The following is a 17,437-nucleotide window of genomic DNA, read 5'->3' as shown; positions in this document are numbered from 1 at the left end:
TTTTTGTTGATGACACAAGTATTCTTTATTCTCACCAAAACTTAGAAGCTTTAACCAACCAATTAAATTATGAACTGGTTAAAGTCTCCGAATGGTTCAAATGAAATAAATTATCCCTCAATATTAATAAAACAAATTCAATTCATTTTAGATCGGTAAACAAGCGCTCGGAAATTGTAACATATTTATTGATTGACATCCTCTTGCTGAAAAATATTGCACAAAATTTCTTGGACTTCTTAGAAGTTTTACTTGATTTCCTGGACTGGAATGAGCATATTTTTAACACACATAGATCCGTATCCAGAAATATTGGAATACTTTACAAGTTCAAAGGTCCTCTTATTCACTACTCTGCACATGTTGTTTTTGGGGGGTTTTTTTTTTTCATTTTTTCTTTATCCCACTGGCGCACAAAATTAGCACAAAGCATTTCAATGGGAAATTACCCATTTTGTATATATATATTTGTATGTTTCTTATTTCCTTTTTTGAGATTCTGAGGCTGCCATCACTATCAAGCATGTGCTTAAAGACGGCAGGCTCCTGCATGTTTTTTCTTTCTCTTTATTCTGAAACAAGTTTATCCTCGTTTCCTTTGATCTCACTGTTATGTTTATACCTTAAAGATTGTGATTATGACACTGAATGTAATGGGTTCTTTTCCTAATCTGTTGTCAGATACACGCGATGCAATTTTTTGTCAATATTTGATTTCCTTGCAAAAAAAAAAAAGTGCAGAAATGAAATCGAACTGAACTGAACTGAAAACAATTTGCTACTTTGAAAATAAGATCTAATATAGCTGAAGATGTGGAGTGCCCCGGTCTAAATCCATAATGGTGATCGGAAATAATGTTGCATTCATTCAAAATAAATGAAAGAGACTATTTTAAAACAATTTTCATAATATCTTTAAAATACGGACAAAACTTATATTAGTCTATAATTACACATACCATTTTCTTTACTACCTTTGAATATTGGAACTACTTTTGCGATTTTCATTTTGTCTGGAATACTCCTTTTTCTAAAGATAAATCAAATATGCCGCATAATAGGATACATGTAATATCAACAACACGCTTAATAATTGAAATGTCTATGTCATCAAATCCTGGACTACAATGGTTCTTAGATTACGTACAACATCAATAATTTCTTTCTTTGTTACAGGTACAAAATGAGCAGATCTATTATTCTTAGTAAGAAACATATCAAAATCATATCGCATTGTCTCTTAACTTACAACCAATGTTGACAAAATAATCACTAAACATTTCTGCCATAATGTGTTTGTCCTGAATAAGAGTTCCATTCACCTCTATTTCAGATATATTTTTCTCATTCCTTTTTTTTAGACACTAAAAAATCCTGAAGTACATTTTCAAGTACGATTCATATCATCTTTCGCAATTTCAATTTTTGGTCTCAAATAAGAATGTTTAGCCTTTTTCACTTCTCTGTTAGCAAAATTTCTGTATTTTTTGTACACCTTATGCCTGTATTCTGTATGGATTTTAAGGTTTTGTTTTTTTTTATATCTAGTGTAACCGTTTCTTCTTAAACATGTAGCTCTTTGTGAACCAAGGTTTGTTTTTCAACATTTTACCCCATGTTACAATACTTATTTGGAAAGCAATCATTGTATTCATTGGGTTGGGTCCTCATCATGCCCGATAATCCATTCTGCTTTCGACATTTTATCAATAACTTTTGTTAACATTCGCTTCGCATAAATCACGTTTTTCAGTAATGTATTCAGGATTTACTCTCTTGTTCTTTGTACTTCTTCTTTCTGATTTGTGCAAATTTTATGTATTTACCAGATTCAGTCTTTTTCTGATAGTAGATGATCTGCGGCAAATGTATGAGTTGCCAATTTTGTGAGGAAAATATGATTTTATGAAACCATGGTAGAGTTTAGAGATAGAGATAGTGTCCCATGTTTTTTGTTTTTTGTATCATTCTATTATTTCTTTTTCATTCTTTTTTTTTTCTTCATCGAGACTGATATAGACTTTCTGCACCGTATTTTGTATGTTATTTTGTGTACTGGTACAGAGTCACTATACAGGGTCACCGTACTCTCATAATGGGGTACATATAAGTCACTGATGCTGCCATCTAGCGTTCTGTTACCACACATGTTGCTGGTTGGGTCATTAAGGCACCATACTTCGTTGCAGCTCTTCTGATAAAGTCGATTTGTTTTGCTGTCCCTGTTCGGAAGAAACGTTCCGTCGGGTGCATAGGTAGAGCAATAGTGACAGTACATTTTCAAGATTTATGGTCGATGATGAAAAAGTGTTCTTATTGAATCAATCGTTTGTAGAATTATTACTCATTATATTTGGTTTGGGTCATCCACTTTATTCTATTTGATAAAACCTCTATTTTTGTGATTGTGTTTCATTTCTTTGTAAAATTATGCAATGTGTGTATATATAGGAAAAAAGATTCATAATTTGTCAATCTGCTTTGTTGAGAGATTTGGTGGTGGTTTGATGGATTCGCAGTTCTTTTGTGCACATAGTGAAGTTAGCCGAGGCACACGATTAGTCTTGGTTAACATCAGCGCTGATGGTGGATCAATTACAGGATTTTTTTTTTCTCGCCTGCAGACTGAATTAATATCACTTTGAGGTCTAATCATTTGGGATAGACGAAATATAAACTGATCAAAAATAATGAAGTAAATGGAGAAGAAATATGTATACAAAGTACTGTAGGATTATTTAGCAGAATCCAAATTAACACAGTCCAATCTGTGTGTATTGATTTTGTGTTGGCTGTTCTTACAAACAGACAAGGTATTTACGAAATATGATTGCTTGGCTACTTAGTACCAAATTTTCTGTTTCTGAAAACCGATGTCAAAAATTGTTGCATGATCTTTTTTTTCTCTGTCAGTAACCTTTTGTCATTTTAAGACTGTGATTTATGACATTTTGTGGTAACGGATTGTTCATAGTTTGGAGAGAAGAGGTTTCTGTATTTTTTCCCCTTCCTGTTCTTTCTTGGACGAAAGACGTATTCACACTGTTTGAAAAGCCAGACCTTTGCATTATATTAACCTTTATAGGTTCTTATTTACAAGGCTCCAGATTTCTCGCTATATTGTCATTTTAAGATTGTGATTATTTTATGATATTTGTGGTGACGGATTGTTAATAGTTTGGAGAGAAGGGTTTTTTTTTTTCTTCCTGTTCTTTCTTGATGTGAAAGACGTATTCACACTGTTTGAAAAGGATAATCATAAATGATATGAGAATGAAATATTTCTTTTTCTGTAGAGTCTATTCGTTTTAAACTCACCTGAGCCGTAGACTCAAGTGAGCTATTTTCATCGCTCTTTGATCATCCGTCGTGCGTCGTTCATAAACTTTTTACATTTTCATCTTCTTCTAAAGAACCCCTTGACCGATTTTCACCAAACTTGGCAGGTAGCATCCCTGGCGGGATATGATCTCATCGGTTTTTTGTTTTTGTACTTTTTTCAAATGGGCACCATGTCCCACCTGGAGGACCCAGGGGCCCCAACCCCCCCCCCCCAAAAAAAAAAAAAAAAAATTAAGGAATATTAGTAGTTTCACGTCTGTTTATGGCAGAATCAGGGGTGCCGCCCTTGGGACCCAGTGGAGGGGGTGGGGAGGGGTCCTAATGGGGCCTAAATTGTACATTTTCATCTTCTTCTTGGAAACCCCAAGATGAACCAGAAGTGAAAAAAAGCAAAATTACTACGAGTTTGTACATTTATGACTGTAGTTCCAAGTTTGTTCCTTGCAAATTCAGGGCTGCACCACTCCCCCATCTTGGAGTCGAGGGGGGGATCCAGAATGTGGGCTTGAATTGTACATTTTCATCTTCTTGCTGAAAACAACACAATAGATTTTAACCAAGCTTGGCAAGGAGCATTCATGAGGATAGGTTATCAAAGTGTTTGAATGGGCACCATGTTTTCCTTGGAGGCCCAAACCTCGTAAATTACAAGGAATATTCAATAATAATTCTCTATAGATTCAGAAGTGATGGAGCTTTAATTTTCCCCCAAACTGCATAATAGAGCATTCTAAATAAAGTCCAGTGTACGTGGCAGGTATTCTACCAATGTGATGGAATACACAAATGGACACCATGCCCCCTAGCTCTAAAAGCTCCCCCCCCCCCCCCAGTTTCCAATGTTCACAGGTAAGAGTCTGCAAGAATGCATGGAAGGTGAACTTGCGATACTCACGTGAACGAGAGACCCCCGGGTCTCTTGTTCATTTGGGATGCTAATTGTATCGCTCCCATGTGGGTCTGACCAAGAAGCTATATACTGTACAATTTGTTTTATGATCTTTTCTGTTTTCACGGCATCTTGTCCGGCCTTTTTAGATAGATGATGAATTACCGAAACTTCAGTCAGTGGGATTAAGAAACATGCAACGACTTTCAGGGAAAATGGAGTGTAAAGTGTTATACCTTTACTATCTATTTTTAATATTCTCTGGAGTCTTCCAATCAGCAGAGTCTAGCCATTTTGCGTAAGGCGCTGTCTATATGCAAAGCATGACAAGTATCTACGACGCTATATAATAATCACTATGGGGCTGTGCTCCGATTATAACCTGTATTTAGACCAGTGACATTTATATGCGAAATCATTTTGACTTCGGTTTGGGTCTCGAGATTTAGAGACGAATATATTATGTGATATAAATAGTTATACAGTATAACAAGGTTACTTGAACCGCCGATTTTACCTCTATTTACACAGAATCTCGATAAAATCGAGCTCCGTATGACGGGGTTTCCTTGCGTTATATCATGTAGACAAACAAATGCGTTAGAGTATAAATCTCACCCAAGAGGACGCATTCTTTAGTGGACCCATAATGTGGGTAAAAAATATACATTACTTAGTCTCCGCTTAATCAGGACAGTGTCTGCAATATGGCAGAACATTTCTTACCCGATAAAGTGGAGAGTACTGTACTTATACCGTACCTTTGTTGTATTCACAATCAGCATTCCGTAGTTCAGTGTTTCTACCAAGATTTGGAAAGGGACTACATGCAGGGGGGCAAATAAACGTTAACTTGTATTGATTCATAACACCCTGATTATCACGCATGTGGCCAAAGGAATACCTTAATATATACCATGTTATTTTCATTTTTCTAATATTTTTCTTCTTATTAATTACTTAATTGGATGCGTCAGCAAAAAACAAAACAAAACAAAACAAAAACAGGAAGAACAACCACAACCACACAAACAAAACAAACAATCCAAGTCAAGATTCTGTCAGTGACGTCAGTGAAATGATTTAGAGAAGACACTGAGATTTCCGTAGACTGAGTATGACTTGCATGTGTCCTTGCAATGTCTCATGTTTATCATGTTAGCAACATGGAAATATGCAAGTTATGCTCAGCCTATATAGGGAAAGGTGCTTTGTTCATTATATTTGTAGTTTATCACTAATATACAGATATGTCACGACAAAAACTTATTTTGGAAGAGGTTTTGTGGACGTAGTATAATCTGTCGGGGAAAACACATACGTACATATTTATTTGGCCATAAAAGTGATTTTTAGGGTATTATTAATCAACACAAGTCAAAATGCTTTTTGGATGCATGGTCCCTTTAAACTTCATAGAATGGTGCCCAATGTCTTTTCGGAACTCTGACATCCAAAAGCAATTGTATTCTTGGACATTTACTCCTTTTTTACCTTTATTCATGCCATCGCACATCTGAGGCAAAATTTCAGTCTTTGATGGGGTACACAAAATAATTCTCATAACGTTCTACCCTTTAGCCACGGTGGTGTACGTGTCTGACCAAACTATGCACTGTCTAGTCTAATCAGTGTGTAGATCCATGGGTAACATCCCCTCACATGGCCGGCGGAACGTTTTCAAAAGTGTGTGTGTGTGGGGGGGGGGTGGGGGGGAGGGGGTCTTCCGGGTTTCTTCAGCTGACAAGAAAAAAAAAAGTCTTCAGCGCAAGAACTCTAGAGCCACTTACGCCAAAGTGGTGACACCTTATGTATTCCTTTGTATGGTGCAACCAAAAAAAAAAAGTGGGGGGGGGGGGGGGGGGGTGAGCCCCCGACCCCCCCCCCCCCTTCCACCGGCCCTGCCTCATGTATACGAAACAGATTAATTGTTACAAGAGAGGGTGTATGAAGAAATACATGCAGTGGTCATATATTTTCTGTAGCAGTGTGAAGACAGGTGCGTCAAAATTTTGGTATACCTCAGTTCAATTCAATTCATTTCCATTCAATTCAATTTAATACATTTTAATCAACCATTCAGTAAAACATACGTAAAAGCCTATATCGGACTTACATGCAAACATAATATAAAAGGCATTGAAAGGTCATGGATACCTGTGAAGCAGGGCTTGTATTGATGGGGTCCAGTAACAAAATCATTTTCTGACACAAATCAAACTTTATGGGGGTGCAAACATTTTTAAAGTTTTACACTGACATACCCACCCAATCACACACAGGCACTGCGGCTGTTATGACAGGAAACCAAAACCCAAAGAGAAAAAAAAAATCAACACATTTCCACTTTTCTAGCATAATGAAAGAGCACTTGACTATAACCGCTTTCAGAAAGCACGGATAGTGTTTACTACCCTTTACATAATATGTCAGTATACAAGTTGAGGGAATGTGTAATTTTCATGAAAAATGAATTTTTGTGGAATTCTTTTCATATTTTCTTTATATTGTTGTCCACACATGACGTCATATCCTCTAGTAGTCTCCTCATCCAGCAGTTCAAACAGCAAAACTTTAAACATTCATAGCTTTTGCATCGATTGTCCGATTTTCCTCAAACTTTCACTGATGTGTTCTACTAATGTTGCCTGCTTTCACTCAATCCACATTTCTCTTTTGGTTTTGGTTTCTTTTAAAGGCAACCCCATTGTAACGACATATTCGGAACCGAGTTTTCTCGGTATCAAAAAAATCTCGATAAAACAGGGAAGATACTTGTGATAGCTTGATTTTCTTTTTTCCCTAATAAATCATATCGGTACTCGTGTATAACGAAACCTCTAGAGTATTTGTTAGAGCGGTGATCGCCTGCACGAACATTCGTGATGAAATACGCTATGCACAACATTAACAGCAATAATAATATATATCATTTTCTGTCCGGGATCTTATGTTCAATTTTTTTTTGAAGACTGTGTGTAATTTTTTTTTAAGATATGGCAGTGTAAGTGCCTTGCTGCAATTGCTGAAATAAAATGTTCTAAATGGTGGATGATATAATCATAATGCCTTAGCATTCTGTGTGTCATATTTCACTATGAAGTCATATACAATCATGTTTGTGTTCTGTGGTATTTGTAACATCTTATTATGGGAGCCTCATTTTTATACAAGCATTTTAAAACCTTGACAGTAACCTATATAGGCTCTCATTTGGTATAGTGTACAAAAATAAGAAAAGACAACGAATTTGGACCTGCAAAATCACCTTGTTATTAAAGGATTTTAATTGTTATACATGCAGCCTCTTTCGTATGAGGTTCCAGTGTTTTCACGTGCTCTGACAGAGCAGACATCTAATAAGCAGACATGATTAAAGTATCGCCATTTCATAGGCATTCCTTACATACAAACAAAGAGGTATATGGACATATTCTACACAATTACACTTGGTGAAAATCTAATCATCCGTAGCTGAGCTACATTGGGAGATAGAGCTTTAATTTAAGTCCTTTACGACCTATGACCCGAGACCTTTGACCTCGTGACCTTCAAATTTAATCGTTTCTTACTTTCAACATGAACACTATCCTGTAAGTTTGGTGAAAATCATGTCTTGAGTTATTGGGAGGTTATGCTTATCTTATGTCCTGTATGAACCCTATGACCTTTGACCTCATGAACCCAAAATGAAATGGTTTCCGTACATATTTATGAACACACCCTGGAAATTCTGTGAAACTTTACCGTTCTTGAGTATAGGCATAATCTTGTACAAACGCTAGCCGTAGATTTCACCTTCTGGCGAAGATAACTAGGCCTATCTTGCTTGCTTTCCTTGAACAGGCCTAATGAGTATATATGGTATGGTATAGTTTAGAAAATGAAAATGTCCTCGCAGCCAAACGGCTGAATTGCAACATTTGCTCGCAATATATATATACAGTACAAATTTCACAAAAACAGTATTTACAAGTTTCAAATCAATTTCAAAAACTATTAAAAATTATCAATTAATATCATTTACAAAATTATACATTAAGTCTATTACACTCACGACATTCAACATGAGCAACATCTACAGGAAATGATTTACTTTACGAACATGTATGCTTTATGACATGGTTACTATACTAGGTCACAGTAGGCTCAATTGCAATATAAAAATATGTGTTCACAACACAAGTTGGAAATTTGAATAACATAACAATAGAGTGTACAATTTCTGACAAGTTTATGATTATGACCAGAAAGTTGATTTTTCAGACGTGAACAACGACCAGTTATGACCTCGCTTTTATTTTCTTTCAGAATAGATCTTGATTATGTTTTTCACTTCGGCATGCACAAGACTTTTGCAAGTAGAGATATACTGCACACCTATTCACCACACCCACACAAACACACAAACACATAAGCACACAAGCACACAACACCCACCCACACACGCGCAAACACACACATGCACATACAACCACAATTATTCATTGTATTTTGTTTTCAGATCTACATGCATTCCTGATTCTCGTCAAGAAAAAAAATACATGAAAATGACCACACTATTAATCAGAAGAAAGTTCACAGTCTCTGCATAATGGTCATTGCAGTATTACCATCACTGTGATGCGATGCAGTTCCGTCATAACTCTCCCCTCGTCCACCAAAATGCATTGTGGAAGTGGGGCATCTGTCGCTGTGCATGGTTTTGGAGGTCGTAACTCTTCGTGTACATCTCCCAACAATCCAGTAGCATTAAGGTACTCTCCACTTTAACCGAGGAGGTGTCGAGAAGATCTTGAGGCTGCAGGCATGCAGCAGGCATGACAACCGGTTCGGTGCAACATCACAGCCGGGGGAGAAGCACATTTTGCTCGACAGAACACGCCGATCCATTTAACTCCATTCTTTCTTTCTTTCTCCGTAATATTCCCGTTCATTGCTGCAATAATTTCCACTCGATCTTCATCCCGCAAACCGCACCCAGGCACACTTAAGGCTTGATTGATTGGTAGCTTAATTGTTTTACGGCGACGTATATTATACTCTCCAACATTCGGTCTTCGTCCATTCGTCTCTAAACTCCTCTTTTTTCTCCCATGCCAATGTCCTCCTGTCTCCTGATACCATTGTAGAAGATGACCAGGATGTTCGGCCTTTCCTGTGCAAGACGTTAAACCTTCCTCTCCGTTCCAGGCATCATCAAGAGAATTGCAATGGCAGTATAAATTGCCTTGATCACCACTTCTTCTTTTTTTTTTCTTTTAAGACAATTCCCGGCGGAGACCATGTTTTTTTTTTTCAACTCTTGCACTTTTCCGAAAAGGAGGAACAGTGAGAGGAGTAATGCTGTCAAAGCTACGCACCGTTTTCTCCTTCGTTTCTCGTATCTCATGTGATATATATATATATATATATATATATATATATATATAAATATATATATATATGTATATATATATATATATATATATATATATATATATATATACATACATACAAAGAGCTTGTTCCAGAAGGCACTAAATCCATCTTCAATGGATTTAGCGCCTTTTAGAGACGAGCTCTTCATATATATATATATATATATATATATACCATGTATGTCCATGTATACCCGTATAAAGTCGGAGGTCATAAAGGGTAGAAAATGAGCGTAAAGCCGACTTTGGTAATACTCATAACCTTTATAGTTTTCTAACTCTATATCTTTTTTTTTATCTCCTTGCAATGAAGTAAGACATTTATATCAACTTAAAACCAGAAATCTGATGAATTTGAATATGTTCGATGTCTGTATTTTGTAAATTATGCATCACATGAAAATGGAAGATAAGAAAATGACATCTATAAAGGACCTCATGTCGTTCAATATTCGTTTAATAACTACAAATTCAATGCCATTCACTTGTTAAACCAGTCGGTAAATCACTGTTTTTAATAACTATAGAACAATGTATTTGTGTATCTGCTCTGTCCTTTATGTGTGATGAGGTGTTTGAGTAATCATGAGAGGTTTTTTTTTTTTTTCATTTATTAGAACCAGCTTAGAATACACCTGGGCAGATATCCATGGGATTGTACAATAATCATAAGTCCCTTTGCATTGGATCTAACAGTGTATATCGTGTTTAACATTCGGATCTCTGGGAGGATGACTAATCTTTGAAGACTAAGATTGTGTTCCATTTATCATTAGAATGTCACACACGTACATACTATTACAAACACACAAAAATTAAATTTATATGACTGCGAAAAGCATTTTTTTTTGGTTCACTTACTACGAAATAAAGAGTCTTTATAGGTCAAACAGGTGACAAGGTCACAAGCTTTGAATTCAAGAGAAAGCGAATGCGACTCGAGGAAATTAAACACTATCACATCGACGGTTCTATCTGAATCAATGATAGAACCTGTCAAACAATATGCTATACAGGCAGGGCCGGCGGAACCGGGGGGCACTTTTTGCACCATGCATAGGAATACCCCCCCCCCACCTCCCTTTTCTTATTTTTACCCCGGAAGTCCGGAAGTGGCACTAGAATTTTTTTTCTTTGCTTGTCAGCATAAACCCGGAAGTGGAATGTGTGATGGAAGATGCACTGAAAACTTTTTTTTTCTATTTCTTGTAAGCTGATGAAACCCGGAAGTGGCGCCAGAAATATAAAGTGCCCCCCCCCCCCCCACACACACACACACACTTTTGAAAACGTGGCGCCGGCCATTTTACACCGAGATCCATTGGGTTGGAAAAGGTGACGAGCAGGTGGAGAAGGATGCAAGGGTGATGGGAATAGGGTAGCAACTGGGCCAAAATGCATAGTACGATGAGAATAGTCTAGAATGCATGGCAGTGAAAAATCAAACTAGTATTTCTATTGCGTTCTTATTTTTGTAGGATTTATTTTATCAATTCGAAAGTTCGGAAGACTGACATTTCTTATATCTAGTACTTTCAGTCGATTTTTGTTTTCCAGTTTTGTGTCACGAAGCAGTGTTAAACCAGTACGATCCATTAGATATATTATATGTTTTATTCATTTATTCGTTTACTTATTTATTCAGTATTTTCTCTTTTACCTAGTGTAGCCCCATACGTGCTTTACACACTGTTATTCTCTTGGGTCGGCTCTGCAACATGGTAACAAGGCAGTAATCATTTCAGAAATACACAAAGTTACAAATCAAGTTAGGGACATCCATGTTGTATATATCATAGCAATATAAAAATCATGGGAAAGATTTGTGTATGTATACATGTAAAATGAGTCAATAAGATAAAAGAAAGTAGGTCTACATTAATTATTATGAAGAGCAGATTTAAACTCTCACGATAAAGGCATATCAAGTTTACCAGCTTCCAAGCCACGTCGGTAGGTACCTATAGTAAGATGCTTTATAGCATAATTATAACCTCTCACATCTCTATCACTCTGATCACTCAGAACGCTTTTAGCAGATGAAACCACCCGTCTTGTCCTCTTATATTCCGTTTCTAATTTGTACATGTCGGCAGAATAGCACGGATATATACATGTATATACATTATTATATATATTGATTAAATATGATTACGAATTATCCATCTCAACATTAAAGAAAACTTCACAACGTTTGATGGCGCTGAGGCGAGGCATGGCAGAAAGAAACCAACGCCAAAGTGCAGACTTGGAAATGACGGATTCTACGCTCTACTTGAGTACTGTATTAGAGGCTGAACTTCCAACTTTAAAGAATTTTAGCTGGCTCTCCCTAAATTAGGCAGACTTCGGTCTGTCTTATATGCGTTTGTCTATAATCCCTCAAGGAAATGTACCCACCATCAAGCGGCGTACTGTCCGCCCTCTTAGCCAATAGCTTCCGTTGCCACGCTGACAGCCATGCCTCGTCGAACCACCTCGTACATTCCTCCGTCTCCAGATCGGCCGTGCGTCCGTGGCGGTGGTCGGCTCGCCGCCGCTGTTTGTGTTGGATGAAGGCCCGTGAGGGGTTTTTGATTGTTCTGTGGCTTCACCCTTTCGACAGTGTCTAAGAGTTTAACGAGTATTTTATCTTGATAAAAAAAAGAATGGGGAGAAAGATCATTTCTCTGCGAACGAGCGATGTGCAGAGAAAGCGAGAGAGAGAGAGGAGAGAGGGAGAAAAACAGCTCATTTAATTGATTTGTGAGGTTCAAGCCATGAAGTTAATTTGTCAAAACGACTAGACTCGCTGGCCACATGTATGATGTGCGCTCTAAAGAAGCATAGAGGGAAGGTGCATCTGACCGAAATTAAACATTCCCAACATTTGAAAATACAGGTCTAAATGATATATTGTAATGAATGTAAAAATACAGTGAGTTCGTTCAAGTTTCCTTATTTATTCAATCAGCGCGTTATCTTTGTACGCGTGTATACTCATAGTTGAAATTTATCGGGAAAATAATTATAGGGGTGGCGTTGTGCATTATAGATAGCTTAGTTATTAGAGAACGTTTTCCATGATCAGACTGGCTAAACAAAGGGTACAATTTAAGCCCCAGTCACACAGTCACTTACGTTGAGTTACGACCGCTGCTATCCGCCGCGATCCGCTGCGGATAGATACGGATACGTGGACGCAGCACGGAAGCAGGCATCTGCAGTGTCGTAATTAGACGTAACTGTCCGCAATTAATCTGTAGTGAAACGCATACTGACTAACTACGGCGCCAAGCCTGCGAAAATTTAAAATTTTCACAATTTTACAGGGAGTCGCCAAGCATGTAGACTTACGCAAGTGTAATTGTAGCTAAACGTAACTAAAGTGAACGTGTATTATAGCTCGGACGCAGACCATCCGTTAAATTTTTACCTCCTGTCCATTTTTTACGCAATGTTGGACGCAGAACATTATGTGACTAGATCGGGCATACGGAATGTTAACTATCTTCTTTATAACACATTTCATACACTGCAAAAAGTCCGGTGTTAAATAGTGAACACGGAGCTGGTGTTAAATTATCGGTGCTCATTTATGGTGTTAAATTAACACCTCCGGGTGTCATTTCCAAATATAAAACTGTTTTTTGAAGAGTTTCTTAGTAACTGCACTTCTTGTTGATTTTTAATTTAAACAAGACGATCAAGAATTTTACATTAAAATACTTGATTTTTGAAAAAAATGTGAAAATAGATTTACACCACAGTAACACCAGCTGGTGTGGTCTTTTATTGAGGCTGGACGGGTGTTAAACCATTGATATTAACACCAACAAATATCAAATCAACACCATGTGGTGTCATTTTTTAATTAACACCAGTACAGTGTCAAAATAACACCAGGTACAGTGTCAAATTAACACCACGAAGTGTCAGGTGAACACTTTTCAACACCATCACAGTGCATTTTCTACACCTGTGGGTGTGGTCCTCTATTGAAGTTTGATCGGTGTTAGATTTAACACCCATGGTGTTAAATCTAACACCGATGTTTTTACAGTGTATCTGTAGTTGACCTTATAGGACGACATGACAAGCTATATGTTTTTATCGCGTTTATATCGCTATGCGACGGTTCCCTCAGCAAAGGTAATATTATTTTCTTGATGTCACGGTCACCAAAAGAAAATACAGACCTGTTAATATCATAAAAGTCAGAAGGGGGTCACAAGTCATGCAAACTCATCAAAGACACGACCAAAAAACGCAAGCTCTTCCAGAAGGGCCACGGAATTGCTTGTAGATATACCAATCATTAAAATAATAATACATATTCTGAAAGGATGGAAAGTTCGTGTGGGAGAGGTGTGCTGTTATTTATTTTCTCCTCCACCCCCCCCCCCCACCTTCGAAATAAACCTCCATTCTCTAACATTAAGAGAGTTATGTATACAAACGGGCGTCGGGAGGGATGTGCAGTCGTCATCATTACTATCCGTTGTATTGTCCGTTCATAGAAACTTTCCAGGGTTACCTTAAGCGAGGGAATGTACCTGTCCTGGGAAAGGAGGGCATGTAACGGGTTAAGTTTATTAAACTCCAAATCAGCCAGAAGACATATGGAGAGCCGGGTTTGAGGTGCCACCATGTATTCATGTGTCATGGGAGCAGGCAGCCCAACATTCCCCTACTGGTGTGTGGTTTCCAAGGAAACGCATGATGACATAACGGAGGTATTAGTTTGGAGTCAAACGACTAGTGATGATACAATTTCACCGTGACATTCCTGCCATCAAAGTGAAAAACAGAATAAGAAAGAACAATAACAAAGAAAACCTCCGTACATCACCAACAACAGGAACATACACATTATATTGCATGACACTTGACGTTTTCATTACAGCTACCAAGGTTTTCAGTCAACATTTAAACAAAAATCACATAAATTACAAACGAAGGCTTTTCTGTGGTGATGAGCGCCCACGAAATTTCTTTATGTGTGGAATGCTCGTTGTGAAGTAATGCGGGATATGAGCATGCAATATTTTATGATTTTATGACCATGTATTCGCTTAATTTATGTTCCATAAACTGGACGTTTCAAGCCATTTAGCTTGCCAATGCTCATTATCCCATTTATATCACATTGTGCAAAGAAAAATCACCATCATCCCTAATAAATGTACACGAACACACACACACACACACACACACACATTATATAGGCCTATATGTATGTATATATGTTTGTATATGTGTTTGTTTACCATTTGTATATTACGGAATAGAGAGAAGGTTAGGGAAAGAGATACTCCGTATTCATTGAGTGTGTTCTCCCGTTTTACGATTTAAAGCCGATGGAGAAAATCTTTAATGACATAACTAGTACAGTGATTATGCTACCATGAAAAACTAGTAAACCGTGTAAAAGACGCATGGTAGTGACGCATCGCATAATTCCATGTTCCTCAAGTGCAGATTTTTTTTTTTCGCCCAGTCTTTATGTATACTTCATTTCAGATTTGTACTTGGGCTGATAATGTAGTTGAATGAAGGGAATTTGATTTGCGGAAAGAGCAAAGTGTCATAAGTTTTTACCTTGATTTTGATGTTGCTCTCCGTGAATAAGTGAATAATATCGTTATTGATCGTTATCTATAAACACCAAGTGAAAAAGATGGAACAAGGAATAGATTATGAATAAGACCAATGATAAAGGGGGAAATCAATGAAAGTGTGCTGCACTTATTTCCAAATATTTTGCAGATCCGGAGAATTCAATTATCATCTCAGTAACACTCCGCATCATCGTTCTTTATTCTGTAGATTTACAATTAAGGCAAACTAATAGGCTGTATAGTGTCTCATATTTTAGTCAAAACTTCATACGATTCAGTGGCGGATCCAGAGGGGCGCACCGGGCGCGCGCCCCCTCTTTATTCCTTGTGAAAACAAAAGAAATAAAAAGAAAAAATGGGGGTGCGTGCGCTCCCCTTTAATTTTGTAAAGGCGCCTCCCAGTTTACGGAATTCGTGGATCCGCCCCTGCGATTATTCCATATTTGAAGCAATGAAATTTTATTTCATCATTAGTGTCCATCATACATGGTCATAATGGCTTAAGCTGAAGTAATATTCACTCAATATCATGTCAAATGCTGGTTCAAGGACTAAATCACAACCATCATAATACTGCCGGCCTATCTGAGGTTCATCACGTGAAATAAAAAAAAAAGTAGATGGCACAAAGCTAATTTTTGCCACATGGAGCTTGAGTCCCCTCACTGTGGTATATGATGATGGTAATACGCCATTCAACATGACGGCATCTTGCAAAATAGCAGTGATGGGGTTGATCAAATGAGAGATTACCATAATCAAACGACTGTAATCCATCATAATGCTTTGCCTACTCGCAGGTCAGCGGGGTAAGAAGTAAAAGCATTCTACTGACTGATTCTCTTTCTACAAGGCTATGTGTGTTGCTAGTGTCTTACAGCCTCAATCTTTTCTTTCTGTTTAGTCAATTCTGCGGCAATTGCAAACATTAGATAATGATTGTCGGCATCTGATTGAACCATTTTTTTCTCTCTCTCATATGAGATATAGAAGCCTATATGAAGGACGCAGCGAAGGGTGTATATGGGCAGACGACCAAAACGAGAGTGTCAATATTTTGGGAAGGGATTTACGCGAGGCGAGGAGGAGAGCGAAACTTTCCGACCAAATGACGAAGCCGCTAATCTCGTTTCTTTGAGTTCTTTAAGGAGCCATTTTGGACCAATTGTGGTGTATGGGCGATGCGCTTTTCATTGTTGTACCATGTTTTCTCTTCTTGCTTGTTAGAAACAATTATTAGAAAGGTGCGGCGGCTCTATTTGCAGGATTTCTTTCTTCCCTCTGTGTGTATACGGTGTGTGGTTGGGAAGAAATCCGCAGTGTTAACATGTACATTGTGAACCGTTTATCGTTGTCCAGAGATTCAGGATTCCTGCTTCTGTGAACACTGGACATCAGTCTGGAACAGCCCTATTATTTTAAAGAAAAAAAATTGCTTGAGCCAGTATATAGAGACAGAGTTGAAATGTCATCATTCTTTACAATGTTTTAGTTGGCTTCAATGAACATAGTGAACTCCTCCAAAAAAGAAAATCAGTCAAATATTATCACAATTGGACATGAGTTTTGAAATGCTAAAACGTGACTTTTTACGAACATGAATATATTAGTATATGAGCAAATAAAATGCGAACTAGTTGAGTTTTGTGGTTGCTAAAAGAAACTTTTGTTCACAAAGCAGGCATAAAATCTGAATACATTACAGAACTGGTCTATTGTGATGAACTCCACAACGTGAGACTTGCGAGGCGGTGATTTTTAGACTATAGCAATTGAACATTAATTTTATAAATAGGTTATACTAGGTACAGATTTTCAAAATTTATATTGATTGGGATGAGAAATAAGAATGTTTTGACATTCCATTCTAAAAAAATGACAATGAACGAGGATGGTAACGTAGCAGCTTCAAATAAGAATGCATGATTCGGGGCTCAAGGAGCAAACAAAAGAAGAAAGCATGCATAAATTCAACATAGGCTACCTTTTTAAGCAGGTGGGCATTTTGATGGGATTGCATTGCTGCATTACTGGAATAATACAGTGAGCCGCCTATATCATCGTCCTTGTTCAGTGTAATTTGTTTTGGGGTGTTTTTTTTTTCAGAGTGTTGGTTTATCTGCTCAAGGACCACAATAAATTCCACAAATCTATACAAATACATAGCACTGTAGATTTATGTACTA

This window comes from Diadema antillarum, unplaced genomic scaffold (genome assembly GCF_040938485.1).
Source record: "Diadema antillarum isolate AM-2024a unplaced genomic scaffold, OU_Dant_1.0 seq00000079_RagTag, whole genome shotgun sequence".
Classification (NCBI taxonomy): Eukaryota; Metazoa; Echinodermata; class Echinoidea; order Diadematoida; family Diadematidae; genus Diadema; species Diadema antillarum.
Note: the sequence above shows the minus strand (reverse complement) of the source record.